At 41.4% G+C, this 25,375-nt stretch overlaps 1 long non-coding RNA gene across 5 annotated transcripts in view; it reads left to right on the forward strand.

Annotated features, from left to right (window-relative positions):
- LOC139828446 (uncharacterized) overlaps positions 1–25,375 on the forward strand; it is a 64,689-nt gene that overhangs the window by 11,562 nt on the left and 27,752 nt on the right. For all 5 annotated transcript variants that reach the window (XR_011740040.1, XR_011740041.1, XR_011740044.1 and 2 more), the window contains exon 3: positions 5,204–5,347. This is a non-coding gene — a long non-coding RNA (uncharacterized lncRNA). The remainder of the gene's footprint in view (positions 1–5,203; positions 5,348–25,375) is intronic.

The following is a 25,375-nucleotide window of genomic DNA, read 5'->3' on the forward strand; positions in this document are numbered from 1 at the left end:
AATGTTTTAATCAATAGTTGCTGGGTCCCTAAACCCATGTGTAACATTATCTGCCAAAGTGCTTGTTTCTGTCTCCCACAAGATTTGCTTGTCTGCAAAGTCCCTTAGTTATTCATGAACCCTTTAGACAGAGAACCCCTCACTGAAAATGTTTCTCAAAATCACCTGCTTTTTTTTGTGTGTGTGTGGTTTTTTTTTTTTTTCTTTAAATAGCTTTGGGTGTTTTTACAAACCAGTAATGATTATTAGTCATGCCATCGCATTAATGGTGTTTCTGATGTTCGGAGGCAGGACTGCTTGCCATAGTCTTTCTTTCCTGTTGCAACTTCCTTTAAGTCCCTTACGTTGTTAATTCAGCAACAGTGGTAGTCTTTCAGACCAACCTTTAAAAAAGATACAATAAATGAAGTCTTTAGGCATGGTAAAGATGCAGTTGTCAAGCAAATGAAGAATAGAGAAGGCATAATCTTCTTCATCAGTACCCGGTCCCTTGTCTGTATGGGCTCTGGGAGCCCCATTCTGTACCATGGGCTTTGTGCCCTCTGTGCTGGCCTGTGGAGTGAAGCTGCACCTGTGGAAAATTGATTCTGAATTTCTTCAGAGCCTGTTGGATTATAACAGACTTCTCAGTCTGCAGGAAAAAAAAAATCACTGTCTGCACAATTCACACAGTTGACAAAATGGCCTTTACAGATTCTTGTAGCCATTCTTCGTGGTACCAAGCTTGAAAAGAAGTGTACAATGTTATGCCAGTGTGAAGCAAGAGAGACCATTTCTAATGCGGTTTACGTTTCTATTGGCTGCATATACAATACTAGGCATAGCCTGTAAGCCCAGTGGGAAGCGTTTACTGCTGAAAGGCTGTAGAAATAAAAAGATTCCTGAAGATTCTGTCCTCTCTTGTGAGCTCACTGACTTTGTGATCGATGCACTTTACTTCCACTGCATGCTATAGTAATTTGTAAACATTGGGTTTGCTTATTTGACCAAAGCCAATCAATTTTTGCCAGATGAAACAAGAGAACTGAGTGGGTTTAGGCTAATCCTTGTATAAAGAAGCAGCTAAATCTCTGTGCAGAGCCTCTGGGTCACCTCGGCAGGGCAGAGGGCTGAAGGCACAGGTCTCGGTTGAAGTGTTGTCCCTGAAAAGGGAGCAGCCAGAGGCCATGGCTGCTGTTGGCATTGTGGTCCTTTTCAAGAAGAGCTGCTAACCTGTTTTCCTCCCCCTGTTTATTACCAAGATAAAGAAAAATGACAACGGCTGCCTGATCTTTAACTGTAACCTAACTGGCTAGAAAGCTCGCTATCAGCCTGTCCTATTTTCTCGGTGTATTTTCTTGATTGCTGTATCTAGTGATGTTTAGTCGTATTCATTCTTGTTATCTGATCTGTTGGGTGATAACAGCAGACATCAAAAGCAAGGATTTTTTCTTAGAAACCCTACTGAGAACAGCACAGGCTTGATGTGGCAGAAGCAATAAGCTCTGCATCTGCTGGTGTGCAGTGAGAACTCTGTTATCAATTAGCCCGTCACTCGAAGGCTTGTGTTGGCTTCCCAGCCCTGCGATGTGTGCTGGTAACAGCCAAGTAGTGATGGAGATAACTCTGCTTTCTATATCGGACAAGTATTTTGCTGTAACTTTCTCCCTCTCTGTATTTCTCTCCAGCTATACAGCTCTTTGGGCAAGGCTCATCTTTGAGTTGTGCAGAGGACAGTGATCATATGCTAGGACCGGTGTGCAAAACACTTTGTTGAAGCTTGAACACCAATGTGTGCACGACTTTGGGTCAGTTAAGTAGTCCTAGCCCCTTCTTGTTTAGCAAACCACCCTGTACAAGCAATCAGGCTTAATCCCACACTTAACAGTCATCACAGGCACGAGAGTTTTGCTGCACAGGACATGATTCTCTTTTTCATGGAAAAGGGACTGTGAGTGAGGGAGACTGTCACCCTTCTCCTCCCTGGGAGTACCAGGCTTTGGGAGGGATGGGGGGGCTCACAAGGTGCTAGAAGGCAGCTGCAGGGCAGAGAATGGCAGTCATTGATCCCAGCTGTAGCAAAAGCATTGGGGTTAGAGACCTTTCTTCTGTTTTTATAAAAATGAAATACTGAAAAGATTTTTTTTTTCTGCTATTAGAAAATTGGCCAGGTTTCTGACATGTTCCCTGAGGATTATGACCTAGTAGCTGTTTTTCTGTGGCCTTCTTAGAAGTAACCTGTTCCTACCCCTGGTTTCACTCCCTAGAAATGGAAAACCACCATTTTCAGATGTTACTGTATGTGAGAAAAATATTTTTTCTCAGCTGAAAACAAGGGGCTACAGGCTTGGGACTACAAATTGGCCTATTTACAATGTGTACCAGTCTCCTTTGAAACACAGTGTTTTATAGAGTTGGTCAATAATAAAAAAAAAAAATCCCAGTTTAACAGTATTAACTGCAGCTTGGAACTCAGTATTACAGGCTTTAGTCTAGACAAGCTTGCAGACTTCCCCAGATCAATCCCATTCAATTCCATGTTGGTTTACAATGTTTCTTGTAGTTCCTACAGAGTTAGGTGTTTAAATCTTTTTTTTTTGAAACACATTAAAAGCTGAACTCAGCCTGGGGGAAGGTAGACAGAGTTCCCACCAGAGTTTTTGGAAGCACGCTGCTTTGGTTTACAGGCCTTTCTGCAGGAAAAGGCTACCAAGTGCTTAGCCAGATGCTTTTAATACTAAAAACACTATGGACAGAGTTCTAGCAGTACAAGCATGCTTTGTTTAGGGTGCTTGTTCCCCTCTTGTTGCAGGTAGAGAGTCCAATCAGACCAACATACTGCTTGCTTTCTTCTTTACACTAGCCAGCCAGTGTTGGCACAATGTGGTGTTTTGGTAGACTTGTAGGGTGTAGTCCCCGCCAGAGGGTGAGCAAGCTCAGTCTGCCCACACAAAAATCACAGGGCTGGGGACAGCAAATGCTGAGCCCGAACACCTCCAACATGGTTGCTCTGCATAGGGTTTTGTGTGTTGTCTCCATGTAACAGCTTGGTTTAGCTTGACTTTTTATGTCTTCAGTGTGGAACTTTGAGCAAAATGACATGTCCCACATTTGAGAAGTCCCCTTCTGCCCTGCAGCTGTCACACACGTAACCTGCTTCTCATCCTTTAGCCTTTCTATGTCTCAGATTCTCTGTGCACCAGTAGTACAACTGTTTTACAAGCATGCTGTCTGTTTATGGGAAAAGTTGAAATGCTTTCCTGGCATAGGAGAAAGCTCTGTCCCAAGGAGTTCAAAGACTAAGGGTAGAAAGCCTGGACTAAGAAGATACCAGACCATTGGTGGTTTGGGTATTAAAGCGCGACTCAGGTGACCAGATTATATTCTTCCTGCAACCACAAACCTCCTGTTTGACCTGGGGCAGGTCATGTGGATCCAAATTATAAAAGAAATACCGACAGCAGTGATCTGGGCATTGTATAAACCCCCTGTAACATAGCTCTGCTCCCACCTCCATGGAGCGCTTCAAGAATAAATGCATTATAGTCAGTAAGATCTCCAGGTACTAGCGACAAGGAACAGATTACGTGCATTAGCTGGGATCAGGGAAAGGGAAGCTGCTACACGAAGGACCACCATTTGTTGCAAGCTGGCATTAAATTTTAAAGCACAAGAAAGAGCTCCTTCACAAAGCAAATTGGCATGTACTGAGCCTCTGCAGGCAAAGCTAAACAGCTTCCTCAGCCCAACCTTCCTCCTCTGTGCTGGAGGGATTTGTACCATGTCAACAGGCTGGACGGGAGGAGGAGATTGAAAAATAATAAAAACAGTGGCAGGGGTATGAAGCAGAGAAGTTCAGATATGATGCGAAAATTTACAAGAAGTTCTAAGGAGGGAGATGAAAATGTGGCCAGTAAGTTTAATCTCTGACGGGGATTTGTGAGATGTTTGAGTATATAGCCCAGGCTGTATATTCAGCAGAGGTCAAATCTTTCTCTGCAATTCTTTATCTTTCCATGCTTGCCTCACTGAATTTTGATGGGTGTGTTCCTGCATACCCTGCCAACCAGCCTGGAATTGCCCATGTACCTAGTGGAAAATGACCCATGCAAACAATGGCATTGTCTTTTCAAACTACGGATACTACTATGGGTTTGAGTTTGCATGACGCACAAGATATCAGTTTCTTTATCGGGCAACTTCAGAATGAGTAGGTTTAAATGAAGGCCAAATATCATGGAGTTAATATGTTCATTTTCTGTAGTACTGTCTGTCCTGCAAATCCCTCACGGTGAATGATGGACAAAACTGGCGACATTATATAGTAGGGGACTACTTAGCTCAAGTAAAATTGTAGTATGAATAGGTCCTGCATTTTATATATATATCTATATATCTATATATCTATATATCTATATATCTATATATCTATATATCTATATATATATATATATATATATATATATCTAAAATTACCCTATCAGGACTACTAGGAGTAGCATGTCAGAGGTGTATCAGAATGTCAGTGTTCCTTTGAGCTACTAAAGACAACATATATTGACCATACTGCAGGGGAGACACTGACTGTGGTGAACAGGCTGGTAGGGGGTGTGAAATTGCCACCAGAAATCAGTATTTTTAATACACTGTTCCCTCTTGTCCTCTGTTCAACAGCTCCGAGAATTAAACAGTTTTAAGCAATCTCCTAGTCTATAACAATTGATTACACATTTATGAAAACATCTATTAAGCGTGTATTACCCCTCCCTAAACCAGTTATGAAGTGACTGCTTGAGCGCTCTGTGACTGTGTTTATAGTTGCTGTCCATGTACTCCAGCAGAGTTCTGTGGGATGTAAAGGTGCACAGACAATAAAAAGTCTTACTATATCATAGCCACACACATCTTGCTTGTTTCTTCCACTGTGGGTGACTCTAGTTAGCAGAATAGGGTGGTTCAAGCAAAACATGCCTGTACCAAACTGCCTTTCAGATAATGCACCATGAAAGGGGCCTTCAGTTCTTGTTTTAGTGAGGCATGTGTGTGATAAATGAAATAATACTTTGGGGTATGGTGTATTTCAAAGGGTTAAAAGGGACTAGAAGATTAAACTAGTTTTTTAGGAGTTAATGTTGCATTTCTACCTTGTGTTATTTGATGAAATGCAGTATTTTTGTTATGCTGTCCTACACACTTTAACTAAAATTTACCCAATCTTATACAGGAACCTTTGAAATATCCATTGGCAAAACCTGATGAGACGACAGCGATGTGCTTGGAACAGAAATCTGAAGAACAAAAACTGTGGCTACTTCCAAGACATGATGAGAAGACGACAGAACCTACAGCTCTCTGCAAGGAGGAACAAGTAGGTAATGGGCTCTCTATGAGGGCCAGTGATCACCACTTTAATGACACAGACCTAACACCAGCATTGCAAAAGCCATGATCTCAATAGCCTGATGAAAGTAGGGACACCCTGCCTACAGCTTTCGCCTCTGAGAGTCCTCTGCTTCTGCTGGTACTATGCTAAAGAGTGGATTGGTTTGAAGTGCTTGCTTTTCCTGAGCTCGGTTGTGACTAACAGCATAATGTTAACTGACAGCTCCTCTGTAGAAGCTGTGGCTTTAGTTGTGATGAACATTTCTGTGGAAATGGCCGAAGTGCCTCTCCAGACAAGTTTTTCTGCCCATCTGATGGGCAAAATGTGGTTTGGGGGTGAGAGTACCCAGTCTCTCTTAGACAAGACCCTGGCACCTGCCCAGCCTGCCAGGCTTGAATATTGTATGTGAAAGTGTGTGAATTTACATGAGTTCATTCCTGAACTTGCACTTTGACTTTATTCCTATCTTTCTCTTTAAATGTCTTCTACAAAAATACAGTGGATACCCAAAGGATTCTGGTTTTAAGTAAATTGAAATTGGAGTGCTGAACGTACTCTGCCATGAGGCTAGCAGTGAAATGTTCGCAGGTTTGAAGTGTTATTATTTGGATCTTTAGGTAGCTCATGAGGGAAACGATCTGCCTGAATTTCCAGTGCAGCCAATATGAAAATGAAAAAAAAAAAAAAGTTGGAAGCAGAAAATTAATTAAGCTGATAGTTAAATGCACATGGAAGGAACTGTGGGGTGCAGAAAGTCATGCAGCTTTTTTATTTTCTTTTTTTTTTTTTTCCTTTTAAGGAGTTTTCCTTTTGTTACTTTCAAGTTATTTCAAAGGCTTTTCAAAGGGAAGATTGGTGCAGTTCCTGACTTAAGCTCCAAGGCAGAGCAGTTGTGTGGGGTTTGTTCCACCTGGAGCTCCTTACCTTGCTCAGGTCCCCAGCCTCAAAACTTGCCACACACCGGAATATCTGTCTGTGTCACGAATGGTGCTGTGTCCCATTATGTCACTACTCTTGTCGGGGTCAAAAGCAAAAATTGTGAATATATATCTGTTCTGGTCATGGTACTGTTTCAAAGGAAGATGAAGTTTCTCACCTTTTATGTTTTCGAATCATAGATCCAAAATCCTTCTCTGACCTCCTCCTTTTGCATGCTCTGCAATAGGCTTTGCTAAGTGGTAGTTGGCACCCTTACAGAAACTGCAAAACAACATGCTCCTTGTCTTTGTGCTGGGCCTGCCCATGTGGATAGTACTTGACCTTAAGGCACAGCAGTCACAGGGGAGAGGAAAGAAATTGGAAAATTCCTTGGGCTGTAGGACTTGCTGTGCTCTCAAGGAAAATAAAAGCATCAGCAAAGCAGGAAAAACAGTTAATAGAATTTGTAGAGGAGATTTACAGAGTACAAATTAACCATTTTGCCAAATATCTCATTTGATTGTTTTGTCATGCACTAGTTTTCAGAATTGCTATTGCTGGTACCAAGCAGGAAATAAATGAAAACAAAGATGCAGAAGGAACATTTATATGTGAATTAATTCAGTTGCCTCCAAAGCTAAGGCTGTTCTTATATTTCAAACCTGAAAAAAATGCCTGAATTTTTCTTCTTTTTTTTTTTTTTCCCCCCTACTTCTAGAAGGTAATTCAGGTGCCTTTTTTTCCTCTCCCATATGTATGAGTGAGGAGATAACTGCTTGATCCCTACAGGGGAGGGCAGCTCTTGCTGGAGACAACTGGAAACAAACTGGTGGGATTTTTTTTCCCTCACAGCCGAACATTTTGCATTGAGCTAACATCTTTTAATCACTTTTTGATGCAAAAGAGGTGGAGAAGTGGTTAGGGCAAAAACTACAAAACCTTTATCAGCCTCTCAAGCCACTGAGCTCAAAAAGGTATGAACTTACATGAACACATATCTGTGATTTCTTTCCCAAAAGTATCAGTGCTTCCTGATGGTCCTGCAGGAGCCACACACAGAGACTTGCAGTGAATGTTAATACAAGGGCTGGACTGGGAGGTGAGTGAAGCACCAAATGAGTGTAGGTTTTTTCCCCTTTACTTGGAGGAGGAGGAGGGGAGGTAGATATGGTATTCTAGAGTCAATAACATCAGTCCAGAAAAGGAACCAAGCAGGTAACATCAGACAGCTCATGCTGACGGAGTGTTTGTGTACTGTGAACTGGGCACGAGCTTGGCTTGCTGCCTGTATTCAGGCTGGTTTAAATCGAATAAATGTGCAAGTAGAGTTTTACAGAGCTTTAGCTGAGGGAAGTTTCAGAGCAGAACTGGAAAGCCTGGAAATTTGTTTTGAATGTATTTATTTTAGGTTTGGTAGATAGTTTTACGTTATTTTATGTCATGACATAATAGAGTTGATTTTTTTTTCAGCCAACAGCAGAGAGTTGAAATTTAGTGATGATTGAGATATTTTTATAGTAGCTGCCCAAGGTTATTTTAAAAAGAATTATTTAAATAGTGTATCAGATTATTACACTAAAACATACCGGTAATGGTCATGTATATTCTGTAGAATGTACATACAAAAGTGAAGGAGAAACATGGTATGCTGAAACTCATAATCTTTGGATATATTTGTTGTCAGTCTGTATTGGAAAGAAAACAAATGTTGACATATCCAAATATTTTGTAGACCAGAAATCCTATCATCTGACCAAGTACACTGGTTAAAAAAGAAAAGGACAGTGTAAGAGAAAAATTAGAAAGCAAGCTTGAATGAGCAAAAAGAAAGTCTGGGGAAAGACAAGAGAGATGTGTCTGTATGCGTCATTCTCACTGGTGCAGTAGGCTATTTAGTATCTCTGCCATGGTTATTTCTTATGACAAAGTTCATAGTTTTTCCTCATTCCTGCAGTCTTGGTTAATTGACACACCTTTTTTTTTTAATATGCTATCACTTTCTTCTGCCCCAAGTTTAAAAAAAAAATTAAAAAACAAAAGTATCTTTTTTTTTTCTTCAATTGTCTCTTTGGTCTGAAAGTAGGGTAGGTGGGCAGATATCATTCATCCAGCAAAGGGATAGACACTGAAGGCTACAGAAAGGTCCAAGCATCTTTTGTTCTGTGGAAGTATATTATAACTCTACATCCGGTGTATCAGAGGTCTCAAAGGCCATGTTTCCATACTTTACAGTTCCTTTTTTTTGCCATCCCTTTCGCTTGTCCTTCTCTTTTGCACAGGGCTTCTAGCTTGCTCCCGGGAGTGCATGGAGAAATGATGCCTGCTTGGAGGTTGCTGCAGCTGGGGAGCCAAATGGGGGCCACGAGGGGATCAGTCACCCTAGGAATTCTTGCATGGTCCGTATTGGCTCTAAGAGGGCTGTGGTGCTTGTGTCTCCCAAGGCAGCCCCCATCTCCCCCATCCTCTCCTTCTCCACAGACCTGAAGTCAATGTAACTGCAGCAAACGCGAGCAAGTTTTATCAGCTGCAGCCAGCTGGAAATCTGTCCTTGTACCAGATAACCACTATATAACTCAGACTGCTTTCCATTCTCCCCTGCCTCTCCCTCCATGAATTAGTGGCCATAAAGCACAGCTATGGGCAGCAGCAAATCTTTACATAATTTCTGCCTTCTGGAGCCAGGTAGCAGTCCAGGTTTCTCATCATCTCTCTCTCCCTGTCTTTCTTGCTCTCTTTTAGGGACAGGTAACAATAATACTACACATTACATGTCCTCCTTACAACTAGATAACTAATGATAGCCATTATATCTCTGCCAGAACTGGGTAACTGCCATACTCTTAAAGCCAGTAACAGCAGTACTCTAAATTATGTAGCTTTCTTCCTTTTTCTCTGTCAGGCAGGTAATTGTTATGCTCATCCTTATGTGTCTTTCCTGGAGCTGTAACAGTTTTCATTGTGTGTCCTCAGAGCTTATTATGGTAATGTTCCTTACTTTATATTTTTTAGAGTCACCTCTGTAGTATTTTGCTTTCTATATTTCTTATAATTTTTGTAATTAAAATAGTGTCCTTAGGTTAACAGCTTTCAGAAGGATTGTGCTTTTGCTCTTGGGAGTTCTCTATAGACTGTCTTGGGGTTGGAGGTGTCCTGCAAAGTGGCCTCTGCCCACTCTTGATTCCAGGACTGTCTCGTGCTGTTCCCCCTTTGGATTTCAGCAGTGCTTTACTGCCAAGCCCCCGTGACTGTGGGTTCAGCCATGGAAGACGATAAGAGGGGCTTAACCTCCCCTGGTACTCAGGGGTCACCTTCAGAAATCAAGTAGTCCTAAATGTCTGCACTTTCATGTCCAGCTTTTTGCAAAGTGGGATGCTGAGTTATTCAGATGAATGGGCTGCTCCTTTACAGTGCCTCCTCCTGATTTTTATTTCAGTCTTCTTTCTTATAGTGTGAAAACTACTGTACGTGGGTAACTGAGGCAAGTTTCACAAACTTGGCTGTGACTCCTTGATTAAGAATTATCTTTCTGGGATTTCAGTCTTTGCTTTTCATTTTTCTTCTGATGGTACAATGTCTTCTGTGAGGCCATGATGGAGCAGAAATAATAGTGTGTGTTTTAGGTGATCATCCTTCTTGCAGCATGTATACTGAACAGGTTAATAAACCAGTAGTTGTTGATCAATTTATGTAAAATAACTCCAAGCAGCAAGCCCAATCTGAAAATCACTTGATAAACTATTCAGTAACTATATCTGCATAAATAACACACAGGAATAAATTGGAAATTGTTTGGGAGCAGAAAAAGAGGGCTACTTTTGCAGCATGATTCAGAAACTGTAAATCAAATCAAGCCAATTTTGTCTCCTGTTCCAGCTTTTATTGGAGAATCAAAATTCAGATCAGTCTCATGAAAAGATTTCCTTGTACTGCTCGAATCTCATAAGTCAGCCTGACTCTACTTGCAGGTGAACATAGCCTCTGAAAAAACATGGAAACACTGCCTGCCCATATACTCAACATGAAATAGCTGAAAAGTAAAATATGTTTCAAAATCATTTTGCTTGAATTTTGAGATGAACTGAAATAGAAGCTGCTGAGAGAACCAGTGTAATGTGGCTCCAGGTTAGGGACATGACAAATGAAGAACTCTTGAACTTCACGGGAAATTAAGTATAGTTGAAGTGGGTGATTTCAAGAGTGTAACCATAAAAGTTGATGCCGATCTGTGGATAACATTACATCCAAGAACTGTGTTATTAAAATTGCCACCTTATTGACTGGCATGGAGAAAAATCACAGAGGAAATCAGTCAGCAGTATTAAGGTCTAATCAAGACAAGCCAGCGAAAATGGAGGGCATTCTGCAGCTTAGAAAGAAGCTGCAAAGTTCATTGCAAAGAGCACTGCATTTAGGAGAAGGGCTTCTAGCAAAGCCAATCTAAGTGAAGTTACCTTCAGCTTAGATGAGAAAGATATGCTGGCAATATTTTTTCATATAAAAGAAAATTGAATTCTTAGCCAGAATAAGGAGGGGAAAAAAAGGTGGAATCTGGCCTGATTGGGAAATTCCCTCTGTGGTAATCCAATCTAGAGGGCATCAGCCAGGGGAGGCTTGATCTGTCATTGCCTGACAGGGAGAATTTCCAAAGCAGAATTCCCAAAGGAGTCAGCAGAGGTGATTGCTGTCAGCGGCAAAAATCCATCGACCGTCATAAGAGCAGAGCTGGGGTAGTGCTGAGCACCTCCTGTGGCAGTAGGTCAGACACAGACTAATGTCATGACGTGTTTGGTGTAAACGGCTGTTGATTTCAGCAGGTGTAAAACCAACCCTCAGAAAGAGCTTGAAAGCAATAGATAAGGATTTGCTGCCCAAAGTGCTTAACTTCTCTGAACCTCTGTTTCTTGGATGAAATGTTTTTATGTCTCATTTCCTCATCTATAAAATGGGTATGTGGGCACTCCTGCTTTTGCCTTGAATATGTGAAAGGCTACCGGATTGCATCATAACTGTAAATGTTAAATGTTCAATTTATCAAATTGAACCAGGGTATGAGTATTTATGTGGTATCTGCAATACAGCTTTGCGTAGCCCATCCCAGGCTGTTTTTGTGCTCCTCAGAAACTCGACAGACCATGAATTCACCAGTACTGGCAGGTCCTAAGATCTGTGGTATGCAGCACAAAACTAGCAGGCTCTCTGTCTCAGTTGAAGGCTTTTTATGTTACACACCCCCACCTAAAAAAAATAAGATGCTCAGTACTTGTTATGTTGCATTGACTAAGTTAAAAGGAATGATTTCTATCTACCTGCTAATAGAAGGAAAAGTGAAATGAGCCATGCTGTGTGTTTAACAAGGTCTACCAGTCTCACATAATAACATGCCAGCACAGGCAGCTGTAATGATAGCCAAACAACTTATTGACGAGGAGTTGAAGGAGTCAAATTCAGATAAACAATTTGCATTGAGGCATTTTAAAAATTGGTTTCAAATGAGGTCGAATCACTCGATTCTTTCTTTAAACAGCTGGAAAGGTTTTATGGATTTCATAATGTGTTCAAGGTAGCTTATGCTTTTGCAAGAGAGCTGCTTTGAAAGAGCTGCAAATACTTGTGTTCTGATGGAGGTGGTACTAAACAAAGAAGAGTTACATAAATGCCTTGTAGCATAGGCTTCATGTGTCAGGAATATTAAAAATAACTCCTCAGTGCTCGCAGGGTCTTATTTCAGTAAAATGTGCTGCGTTTTCCATCCTTTTATGCATGACTTCAACTACAAAACCATTATGGAATTGAAATGTATCTGAATATCCAATATACGATGCCCCTTGGCAAAACCCATGTGAAACTAAGAGGGCTAAAGAGGGAAAACACATTTAATATTCATATATGAATTGACTATATAGTCAATACACTGGCTTGCCTTTTTGCTTAGTCTTCAGTTAAGTGTAACTTTTTTTGTCCAGCTTCCATCAAACTTCACTGAAGCAGCATATGAAAAAGAAAAACAACCTATTTCTGAACAGAGAAGAGGTCCCAAATGTGACTTTGACTTTTCTACATTTGTGATTGGTAAGATCCATGATTTGGGGCTTTCTGTTATGAGAATGGGCCTAACTTTGAACATCTAGATCCATATCTCCAAAGGATTCAGGAAAGGTTTTGAAGTCAGACTCTCTTAACTCTGCTTTCAAGTTTTATACGAATCCATACCGAATCTCCTCCTGCACTTTTAGCTTGGCTTCTCATATAAAAAGTCTCTTTGGATGGGACAGTCTGTCATTTTTTTCCCCAATAACTTTTGAAGTTGTTCGGTTTCAATGTTTCCTAAGGGATCAAAAGCTTCAGAACATAGTATTCCTACAAGCATAATCAATATAAACAGCTGGATAAAGGAGAAAGACTGTAGAACTGTTCCCTGCTACAAAAAAAAAAGAGGTTGCAGTGAACTCCTCATAGCCATGAGGAGTTGGGAACCATGAGAAAAGTTCAAGATAGAACCCTTTTCTCCTTAGACTGCAAAAATCTAAGCACAAGACATGGACTCATAGTAAAATAGGCTCTTATTCAGATATATGGGAACTCTGACCTGTTTTCTTTGATAGTCTGGGAAAATATTTTTAAGCTTTAAGTGTAAGATTTACTCCTATGTGAGACGGGCGAACAGGGTTTTCCAGGGTGGAATAGGAACCTATTACCTTTGAAAATTAATGTGCGTATGCAAACCAGTTCCTCAAACACACACTTGACACCTGATTCACAGAGCATTCAAGAGCGATTGCATCCAGATTGTAGTCCTGAAGAAAATGAAATAATTTTGTGAAGGTTAGGTTTCTCTATTTTTATTTTTTTTTTTTCTAAATCTCGTTAATTAGGAGGACAAGAGCAGAGAATGGGATCTCTCAGGGCCTTTCGGCCTTCTCTGGAGAAGAAAAAAATAACCCAAGCAAATAAAAAATCTTGATTATTAAAGTCATTTTTAGGAGTTGCCAGGAAATTTGAATACCATAAATTACTTACCTGCAACACAAATTCCCATGTATTTATATTCACAAAGGCCTTAAAACTACTGCAGGAAACTAATTTTTCTTAATCTCGTGTACAGTATGTAAATCAAAGACCTCTTTTAAGAGAAACAGTATTTCTAGCACTTATAAAACCTCTAATAACTTTTGACTTCTTAAAATTTCCCAAGTGCACATACATGTGCTTTCCTAGGAGGGCCTGTTCTCTGTCTTCTCTGATGGCAAATACTGGGTGTGAGTTTCCAGTTTTTGTCAGCTATCTCTGAGCCAAATTGCACTGGGCAGGTGTCAGATTAGGTGGTTGTTTCATGTATAATGTATCAGTAAAAACTGTAATTATATTAATTTTGAAGTTTTAGAAATGTAAGGTAGTGTTAATAGGTGTTTCATCTTAATCACCTCCAGGACATGAGAAAGGATGAAGACTATTGGTGGAAGGATTAAGGGAGCAGCTTTGGGACACTTTTGGTGGAGGCAGCACTTGACTGTCAGAGTTTATCCTCCATTCAAGCTGGGTTTCAGAAAAGAGCTTCCCACTGTATCATATATGTCCAATGACCTAAAACGAGGCTGAATCTGTGTAGGAGGAAATCTTTCAAGATTAGTGTTGCAATGGAAAATAGATCGTCAAAATACTTCTATTAGGCGTGGTAAATTGAGGATTTCAGAAGGGAAGGGATGAAGAGAGTAGTTTTCTTCTGAATGTGTCATGTTCACATAGCAGTGAGGGGAGACAGGCTTTTTCTAGGCTTACACCAGTTTCCCATGTGTCCATCATGGTAAAGCTAGGGGTTTTGAAAGAAAATAATTGGACAAAATAATTTCAGTAATATTTTTGTGACCCTAAAAGCAAAGCTGGGAAATGGCATTTGTGAGAGAAAATGGCTTTACATTAGGTAAATTCTTACGCAGCACTTAGGCTTTGTCTGCCTAGTGTTAAGGGTTAAGGGTAGGATTTCTAAAAGAAAACAGGACTTTTTTTTACATATATGTATGTATGTCTGTATATATCTCCATATAGAATTAGACAGATATATAAAAACATATTTCAAACATATATAAATCTATATTTCTAGGTATGCAGAATTGCAATGAGGAGGACCATTTTTCTTAATAACTTTTCATGCTGTTGATTCAGAGACTGGTTATCATGGTGTAGTTGAAGGTAAGGGCAAAGGGCAGAGTTACCGCCCCAGAGAGGCCAGCATAGGGAGGGAGTATTTCTGGTGATGAGTTTACTGGCTATAAAGATAGCATGAGAAACAACAGCTTATGGAAGCAAATGACTTCTTGTATGTTTTTTAGAGGCACTGCCAACCCAGATGTAGTTTTTCCTGGGGTTGTGGTTAGAATGGAAGCAGATGAGATTGTTTTCTACATATTCCTTTATGGCCAAATAAGATCAAGTCACTTTCCATTGGTTTAGATACAGATACTGCTATTGTGGTTGTGGTTTTCTAGGTAATTAGAAGCAAAGTTTTTAAAAGAAAGTGATGTGTGGAGCAGTTTTCATCCATGCATGGTAATATTTAGAGGAAAAACAGTCCTTGTAGAAGCAGATGTATTTATATAATTATTTTATGTAGACACTCCTAACCTGGATGTGGTTTTTTGCCAGGGATTTAGAAACAAAGCAATGAGGTGTGCAGTTTCCTGCTGAATATTTTATGGCCTTTGGGATCAGTAAGAAGAATGGTGCTTGATAGGAGCAAGTGGCCTCAGATTAATCTGTTTCAATGCACAAACTGCCTGCCTGGGTATGGTTTTCTACCCCACTAGTGATGGCAGGAACAGCTTGAGGACAGCTGTCTGGAAGAAGGTACTTGGAGGGTGACCCTCCCTGTCTTCTGCTGTGCCCAGGGAACTGGGTAGACAAGAGGAGAGGTGAGAAAGGTTTCAGAAAAGAAGCAATTAGAAGAATGGTTTTCCACTGGAACTTTGACCCACTGCAGGGACCAATTTTGAACGAGACCATGATCTTGATTTTTTGCACACAGTGGTAACCTGAGTCCTGTTTCCATCAGAATTTAAGTTGCGTGCATTAACGTACAACATTTTGAAAAGCAAATATTAAGGAAAGACAGAAGTCTGAGATGAGAAACCATATTGGAAGGAACAAGTAATTTTGATTTATCTCTGTGAGCAGTAAGTTTTACACTGGGTTTATGATTAACATTAGAGTTTCAGAAAGTGAGCAGGGAGGACTTAATTTTCCTATTGATTGTTGAGTGTTCCACCATGGGTCACAGGGTAAACAGCGTTTACTTAGTTTGAAGTAAATATCAGCCACTCAGGTTTAGAATTAGTGTAAGATTAAGATTCTAGAAAAAAAGAAAATGCAACTCTTGTTTCCTACCGCTTCTTTTTTGAGTAGGGAACTTGGAAGAAAGCTTCTCCCAAAAAATTCTGTTGAATATATGCTTGAGGATTTTGGACTATGTCTTAGCAGAACAGGATTAAGAGAATGCAGAGCTTTTGTGCAAGTCTCGCTATTGCACTGCATTTTGCTGGATTATCCTGAAAACAGAGGCAGATTACTTTTTAGAGAAAAATCCAAAGTTAAAACAAGCTGATAATGCTTCCAGGAAGAAGCATTGTACTTCCTGGCATCTCTGTAGGCTGAGCAGCTAAGGCACATGGAGAATGAGAAACACTGGTCCGGAGAATGATCTCTTCTCCCCAGAATGCCAAGTCATACTCTCTAAATGAGATACAGGGGTCAGATTAAATGTGTTTGCCCCCTGTCTTTCTTAAAACTGGCTGAATGGGATTGCACTGCTATTGAGGAGCCCTAAAGTGACATACAGGCAGATGAGCTCTGTGTGCCCTGTCAACCATGGCATCATGCTGAAGGCAAGCAGGAGCACATACCATCCAAAAATGTTGTGGATGGAGAAGATGTTTTCAAGAGTCACTAAGAAGATGCTCTGGCTTGTACCAGAGGTGAAGGCCAGAGAATGGAAAGGTTCGAACAAGTTAGGGTCATGGCATGGCTGGACGCAGTTGTTTGTTATTAGGGCTCTTGGGTTATTAACATGGACAACATGGCTCAGTAAATGTTATGCCATTTGTGCAGGGACCTTTGCAAGCTGTGTTGCTATCACAGCTACGCTTAAGAGAGGTAGTAAAGCTTCCACATTGGCAGTAGATTTCAGAAACTACATCAATAAACGAAGCCAGCAAAAAAAAAAAAAAAAAAAAAAAAAAAGGAGCTTACCCCTGTCCTAACCCCTGTGATTACAGTAGAGGAGCATCAAGATATGCTGAAGTGAAATGAGCTCATAAAAAAATAGCAGTAACTGAGCAGCAACAGATTTGTCAGCCTGAGGAGGTTGCAAGAGCTACAGTAAAGATGGGCAGGGTGATCTGGGGACAAAGGCTGTGATATCCAGACCTCTCACAAATGGTAGTTGTTTTTAATGGGAGCTGCTGGAGCTCAGTAGCACTACAGCTTGTCATTTCAAAACAAATGTTGGAAAGGTAATGTTATGCCCTGTTTCTGAAGGAAATGACAACAGTTTCTCCTTTGGAAAAGACTCCCCAGAGCCAAGTCGCTGATTGAGTTTTGCATAAATTAAAGCGTATACAGATTCATTCAGAGGGATTGCTATACCAGTGAAGGGGAGGAATAAATCCCTCAGAGACAGAAAAAAGCAGAGACAGATGTGGCGTGTATGAGACTGGCAGCCCTGTAAGTGCGATACAGGCACGCAGCATGCCTAGAGATGTAGAGTCTGAGTCGGAAAGCTAACAGCACAGTCCTCGTCACCCTTTGGAGGTCAGAGAAGCTCTTACGGATGGAGCTAGGCAGTGGGCTAGCCTGCCAGCAACGTCCTGCCAAAAATGCTGCACTGCACCGGCTGGCGAGGGTCAAATAGCATTGCAAAAAATATCTCCAAGGGGGAAATATCCAAGTAAGGAGTTGAGAGAAAAAATATGTTGAACATACAGACTGTGCCTGAAAGAGCCCTCAGTGGCAGCACGCTGCTGCCAAAGCATGGGACCAGGGTATGCCTGGCTTGGTGTATGGGAATATAGCAGAAGATTGGCAAGGAGGTTAGTTAAATGTAAATACCCTCAAGTGACTTGCACCTGCCTGTAGAAAAAGAACATACAACACACAAATTGTTTTACTGACCTTGTGTGCTTGATGAATAGAACCTCTGTGTTAGATAACATAGGCCTGTGAGAAACTCTAGGCACCTTATCACTATGTCTGAGATTCCTGCTTTGTTGTAAGAAAGTGTGGGAGGCTGCATCTGCCCAAAGCCTTGAAATACAGGTGAGCTCAGCAGGCCCAGGGATCTTCCAGCTAGGCTGAACTTACCAGTGCCTCCATCCCTGCTGGTGCCACCTCTGCCTGGGAGCTTAGGTGCTACTTCAGAGATCCCCCAGTAGAGTGGTAACTAAAATAAAACTTGCTGTTTGCAATGCCTTCGTGGCCTCTGGCTCTTCTTATGACGTGTGTGCGTATGTGTACGCACCTAGGAATTCTGCCTCCTTTCATGTTAGACTGGGAAAAAAATTATTAGAGATAGTCCTATGGTCTAGATCACTTACGTATTACAAAAAGTCCTGAATACATCCTCAGTCTTTAATACAACATTACTTTCCTCTGTTATGCAATTTAATGGAAATTTGCAAGGGCTGTTTCAACAACACATGAGCAGGCAGATAAATGTGTCTGTGATTCTGTGTAGCTTATGCAGCTGATTTTCTATAGAGGTTGGATGTTATTTTGGATAATATTGACTGGTGTTATTTTGCTTTTGAGACTGGTTTTGTAAAATTGTACCTGTGTGAAAGGAAGCCCCTCCTTTAAGGCTATGAAGGGCCAGGACAATGATGAAACAAAAGGCATTGAAGTTTTTACATTCTCCACGGATCTGGAAAGCACTTGTGCTTTTCTGAGTGAAAAGCTCTTACAAGAGAAGTGCTTTTTGGGGCAAAAGACAAGCTTGTTGGGCAGTGACCCAGCCGGCTGCTCCCTGGGTTGGTTAACTTCAAGGGGAGTTTTCTGCGAGCAAAGCTGTCCACTGTCCCCAGGACAGGGCATCCGGGGACACTTCACCCCTGTGTTGTTCCCTCCCTGTGTCCAGCTTGTCTTTTTGCTCTGAGCCTTCTCAAGGACAGGCACAGGTGAGGCTCTTGTTTATTAGACACTCCACGTCCTGTTTCAACACGTACCATCTTAGCCTGTCTGTGCAGAGGGGTAAATATTTTTTACTTCCAGCTGAAGACTTCTTTTAGATGCTTTTTTTCAATTACTGGAAGCTAGCACTTACATATTTACCAAATGCATTGGTTATACATACAGCCAGTCTATTTTCGAGATGTCTCATTTGGATATGATCATTTGGGTAACTGCTCTGTGATGTGTACCTGAAGAGTCCTAGAAAATCTTTTATTGGCAAATAAGACATAGCTCCAACCTTCAGCAATTGGGGAAAGTAGATGAAAGAACTTAACAAATATGTATCTTTGTGGGTTTTTTTGAGTGGTTCTCTTTTTATTAACTCAATAAAGCAATTCTCAAAATTACATTTCAGGGCTTTCAAATGACCACAGTCTCTGGACATATCATTATCTTTAGACTATTCAATACATTTGTACTGTATTTTCTGCACAGTATACATTTTTACCCTTTTTTTTTTTTTTCTTTTTGAGAGAAATATTGATTTATCCAATGAAAGCTAATTAATTTAGGGGGGAAAATGTCATCCACAAGGGAAAGATAGAGAGCAGGAATATTTGGACAATGCATATATAGTAGAAAACATTCTTTGCATAGCTGACTGCATTGAGGTTAAAGGGCACATAGTTTCTCACTGCTCTGGAGAAGAATTTCATTGCTGACTGAACACAGGTTTTCTGAATCTTTCTATATATTGGCAGTGGTATGGACATTGAGATGCTGCTGATCTTCTCCTCATATTGATCCTTATGTCAGGTTATGGTCACAAATACAGTATTCATGCATTGGGTGCCCAATCCAGTCAGTCACGTCCTTCAACGTGTTTCAGGCAAGATTTTAGCAAATATCTCGAGAAGGAAAGAGTGAAAGAAATCTTTCCCATGCTGCTCCTTTGCAGGCTTATGACATGAAATTTGTGACATGTTAAGCTCCCAGTGCCTGGTGCGGGGTGGGAGATCAGCCACTGTTCTGCATATTGCACCCCCTCAAGACCCCCTGAGTGGCCTTGCCTCCTGCAGGTTGAGGTTATTCTTCAGGTACTGTGCCTTCTGGTGTTTTGGGGTGGAAAAGCTGCAGTAAGGAAGGTTGAAATGAGCTGAAAGGCTACAGGAGCTGGATGTTGAAGCCTAAGATATGGTGGGTGCAGGCAGATGACTAAATTTGAGAAGGAAATGAGGTGTTATTAATCTGAATTATTGAGAATAAAAATACACCAGAAATTTACTGGCTTTTATACATATGTATTTTAATATACATATATGTTTTATATGCATATTCTCAAATTTGTATCCAGCTTGGACCTCTCAAAGTAGGCAAAAACATCTCAGGTGGGACCCAGACCCTGGACTTTAAGGCCTTGTAAACATCCATCACCTCCATGCCTTTTGAGATGCCTTTCTGCTGGGGAGGTCAGCTCTTCATTTGCACGCAGGAAAGCTGCACTTCCAGCAAAACTTCAGCACAGTTCCTATTTGTTTATATCTGTAGAACTGTGGTTGGCACTGGAGACAATAGTACCTGCCTGCTTTGGAGGTGGTTATGCTTCCCAATGCGGGAATTTGGTAGAAGGATATGAAAGAGGGTCATGAGGTCATGAAAGATCCTGTCTTGAGGCAGCTGGGTGTTGGATCCTTAGGCTCACTCTGGCTTCATGGCCGTAACTGAGTCCCCTGCAGGGTGTTGTGCCTGCCCAGCACCCCCAGCCCGCATTCCCAGGGTGTTCAGTCAGGTGAACCCCCTGATCTGCGCTCGCCTGAAGCCGCTCCGCACAGCAGGAGGTCAGGAGAGGAGACATTCCCCGTGCCCTCCTGTGCCGAAAGCCCCGTCTTCACAAGCCATTTCCCAAATCCCTGCGTCTGAGCAGGTGCCATAGCCATCACAGAAAGTGCTGGGAAAGGATATTTGTCTTTCGTGTGTGTTTTATTCTTTTTTGTTAAGTACTAGTGTTTATTCTGTTTTTGTTTTTGAGGGGGGAAATTCTGTCTCGTGGAGAGATGAAACTTGACATGCTGCAATAAACAGCCAGCGGGCTAGCTATATATTTAGACAATTTTGAAAACTTGTGATACTGCTTGTATTTTGGAGTTGTGCCATCTATCACATCAGGTTAGCAGAGAGCTGAAAGAAGTGCTAACCACACACCAGGTGATCACATTAAAATTACCACAGTGACTATGGACACCAAAACATTTTCAAATGTAGTGTTTTCTGTCTTATTTAAGGTGACCTCCAAAATAAGGCTGTCTGGAGGAGCATATGGGTTTAATGCAGTGTGGCTGAAATGAGTGGATGTTTTTGTGGCTCTGTAGCCATGCCCAGAGGCCCCTTCGTGCCCAGCAGTTCTATAGGCAAGTTCATCTTCTTCATCTCAGTTACAGTTCTTGAATCTATTTAGTTTTGGTCCACAGTAGAATAGCAGCCTAAGGGGGCTATCTCTGGAATGTATTTCATTTTACTTTCTGAATCCAGATGGGTTTTTCTTTAGTGTGACCTCTGGAGCATAGTACAAAGATGGGGATGAATTTTCTTTTCTAAAAGACCAGTATATGGCCCTTATTTGTGACCAGAACAGTTCTTATTATACCTATCACAATCCTGTGAAGATACTGTCACAGGTGACTCAGATATCCAGTTTTTTGGTGGTGTGCAGAGCGTTGTGTTTTACCTGCATTCTCCTGACTTCAAAGCAGCACCATGAGTGCCCCACGTTTCTCTACTAAAGTATAGCTTAGAAGTGTAAGAAGAAAGAAATAACCTTTTCTGTTCCCTTGCTGAGATTCCTTTAAAGTGCCTTTCTCCAAGTGGCTCCAACTAACTTTCCTACAAACAATTAAAATAAAAAGAAAACTAGTGAAATGTTGAAACACAAAGGCTAAGCAAAATGAAACAAAACCCATCTGCCTATGCAAAGTAGCCTTGACTAAAGCACATACTTTCTTATGAAGTATAATTTACCAAATACTTAGATAAACATCAATAGTTAGTCTATTTTGCAACATCAAAGGATTTCCTACATTTCTTGATCTTGTTTCAGCTACTACCAACTCCTCTCATTAATTTAAACCTGAAGGGAGCACTTCTCTTTCGTATGTAGGAATAAGCTTAAAATGTTTTAAAATAAGTGCAGGAGATCCACTTTTCTTTTTAGCTTTGTGTATATAAGAGACATGCACCATCCTCCAGATGCTTCTGAGGTGATGAATCCACGTGCCGGGTTGAACACAGCAGCCACAGAATGGGCAGGGTGCAGTGGACAGGCAATGTTATTAGCAGGAACAGCAGAAGTCATGATGCCTGGGGTTTCTTCAGCCTTTTCAGCAGGAAGCTTCAGTTTGCCTCAGGGCATCAGGAGCATCCCCATGTGTACAAGGGAGTAATCTGGTCTGTGGGGGGGGCTTGTCCCGCAGAGCCAGCATCTGAGCCCAGCCCTCCTCTGCTGCTCTCAGTGAAGCTTAAATACTCAACTGCTTCCCAGGGGAGAGAGTAGAATGCGCTGGGAAAAGAAATAATTTTGATGCATATTGAGAACAGTAATATTTTTCTTTTCTCTGGGTCTAGACAGCTTGGATAACAGGGAGGAATTCAGATATTGGTGGCCTAGAACCTAGCTGATATAAATAGCAGTGGCTCTTGACTTCAATCACAACTGTTGATGCCAGGTGAGAATTAGGGCTCTGTTTGCAGAGCTCTTTGAACAATAAATCAGCCATCTTTTCTCAGTACTGTTTCTCTCTGATGAGAAGCCATATCCCAGAGAACGGCTGGAAAAATCAATGTATAGCAGGGTGACCAGAGGAAGGCTGTTTTGCCATCAGTGCAGAGGAGCTGCTCTGTCCTCAGGGGTGGCCATGCAGGGAATGGGGTTTCTCCAAGGCAAAACATGGTCAAGCCCTTTTGCCATGCAGGAAAGGGAGGCATAATCAAAGCTTTTCTCCATGTGGTTCTTGTGATATAGGTGAGTTAAGATTTAAAAGAATAATAGGGATAAGAAGCAGTAAGTCCAGTTACTTACAGCAGCCAGCAGCACAGAGGGAGCAGAGGGAGATCAAACACGCAGATTTGAGTGTTTTGTCACAGAATACTACACTCTCAATTACATATGTAGTGGAGAAGGGTAAGTAAGTCTGGGATTTTTTTTTCCTTTGCATGATGGGAGCCTTGGACTCCAGTAATGCTGTCAGCCATACCCTGACATGGTGATGTCAGTACAAATCCATTCATTAAGATTTCAGGTTTTATTATGACAACAAGCAAGTTTTTTAATTTAAAACACTGGATGCAAATACCTTTACAGCAGTATCAAAATGTGTTGCATCTATGGCATTTCTGAAGTGGAGGGTGGAAGTTATTTACAAAAGCTTTTTTCAGGGGCCAGGAGCTCTGCGCCTATTATCCTGTGAGCTTCCTCAGGTGACAGAAATAAAAAAGGACAGTCTCGTTTGTTCAGCAGCAACCTGTGAATGGAATGAATTCAGGAGAGACACTTTGCTAAGGCAGCAAAGTCCTCAAATGTTACAGGCAGTGTGCCAAGTTCAGTAGAGCAATTGCATTCACAAAGGCTACTAGGGAACAAAGATAAATGATCACTTAGTGCGCTAGAAGTGCTTATTTTCTCTCTTTCTTCTTCCCTCCCTTTCCCATGAAGTGTGAAGAAATGTGCTCATTTTGTAACAGTTCTTCTAGTTGTTTTGATTTCTGCATGGAAATCTGCAGATGTAAGGATATTATTTCTCTTCTTGTCCTAGCACCGGTGCAGTTGTCAACTTTGAGAACATCTGTGTAGAAGTAAAGTGAATCCTTTCTCTGTAATTAAAAACCACCCAGGCTATAGGAAGGCTGTGTCTTGGTGTTGTGCTACTGTGTGTTTTGCAAGATGATGATTATTAAATGGAGAACATTAAAAAATATAAAGACTAGTGCTTACATCAGTTGTTTCTTATTGTAAATACTTAGCTTCTAAAGATGTGTCTATTTGCAGTTTGTAATTGCTCTTTCAAACTCCAGATTGTTGTTCTGCCTTTTGCCATTAATTTAAAGAGTCCTTCAGTGCCTCAGGTTTTTGTCTCATACAGTGTTTTTTCACATCCCTGGAACAGCTGTGATTTTAAAGGGGAGAACATGTTTGCCAAGGGAGTCTCCGCTCTGGCACTGGGTGAAGATGCAGCACCAGAGAGTCGTCCTTCCCTGTGCTGGCACTGTGGAATGACAAAACATGTCTGAATTGATCCAGATGGCTGGCATGTAACAGAAGAATCCTATTGGATCCTTCAGGTGAACAACCCTGCTCCTTCCCTGTGGCAAAATGATTCCCCTTTTTAAGGGAAGACTTAACAATTCATTCCTTTAAACCTAATTCACTTTTGCTCAAGCCCTTTTCCAGCACACAAAGGATTTATTACTTTCTATTACCAAGCCTATTCCAACCTACGCGTTCCCTCATGGAAGTGGTGAGTTCTGTATTGATTTTGTGAGTGGCAGTTGCAGAAGGCAATGCGTAGCTTTGGGACACACTTCTCAAAGAACATGGCCATGTTTTTCTGCTATAGCTTGGGCACTGTCAGTCTGGAAACTCTCTCATTTCAGTATGGAGGAGATGCTAGAAACCTCTCAAAAGCATTTTGAACTGTCATACACTTTCTCCCTTGCGGCCATAAATTCTGTATGTTCAATTCTTCAGCACGCAGCAAAAGCTGTTTCCTCTCCTAGGCAGGTAGAGGGATGGACCATAAGGCTTGGAAATGTAGATAGCAATTAATTTCTCAGCCTTTGTTGGATTGGACTGGCGAGTTGTGGTTTTGACCACTGGCAATGAAAGATGGTGAGGATTTCAAAAGGCAGTAGTTAGATGTTTGACACTTTTCGTTTCACGCCTCCTTAGCAAATACCATCAGGGATTGATCCATATTGCAGCACATCTGGTTTGGAGGCTGCAGGAGAGATGCTAACAAGCTGGAGCAAGTCCAGTGGAGGACCATGGAGGTGTTTGGAGGCTGGAGCATACAAGTGAGGAAAAAGGGGGACAGGCTGGTTCAGCCTGGAGAGGAGAAGGCTTTGGGCATGAGGGGAGCTACCTGCAGACTGTCCCTACCAAAGGGGGATTGTTACGGAGGTGGAGGTGTTAGACCCTTCCCAGGGGTGCACAGCGACAGGGCAAGAGGCAACAGGCACAGGTTGCAACAAGAGCAATTCTTGTTGGATAGAAAACTATTGGCAGCAGTAACAGTTAAGCAAGGGAGCAGGTAGTCCTGCATGATGGTCCTGGTTGTCCCAGTTTGGTGCAATTTCCATTGTTGCAGATTTTGAGAATTTGAGTGGAAAAGGTGCTGAGTAATCATCTCCAGGTTCGAATTTAGCCCTGCTCTTAGTAGAGTATGGGTCTCCAGAGGCCTCTTCCCACTTGGATTATTGCGTGATTGCAGGCAGTGTATGCATTGCACATTGCATGCATTACAATTACACATGCTTTAGCCTGTGGTTACAGCCCTTTAGCAAAAGAGAATAAAATCTTTAAATTACCATAATTCCTATTGAATTCACTTGTTGTATAAATATTTAAAAACATTTGGTTTCCACTATGCAGTGTTGTATTTTCTTGAAGATCGCTGGTTAGAAACAAAAGCATTAAGAGTTCCCTTGTCCCTGCTTAACATGGCACTCGTGGCTTGATAAGGAAACCTGCCTGTTGAGTGCGTGTCTGAATTTGTTCTGTCTTCCTGAAGTGCTAATCCTGTTTATTCTTTCACCATAACCTCACTAAGTCTATTTATTTGCTGACTAGCTCTTAGCTTGATTGTTCCCTTTAAGCACTGACAAAACCTGCTGAAAACAAGGTGTACACATGACAAAATCTGAATAAACAGAATTATCAAGGAAATGCTA

Source organism: Patagioenas fasciata, chromosome 7 (genome assembly GCF_037038585.1).
Source record: "Patagioenas fasciata isolate bPatFas1 chromosome 7, bPatFas1.hap1, whole genome shotgun sequence".
NCBI lineage: Eukaryota > Metazoa > Chordata > Aves > Columbiformes > Columbidae > Patagioenas > Patagioenas fasciata.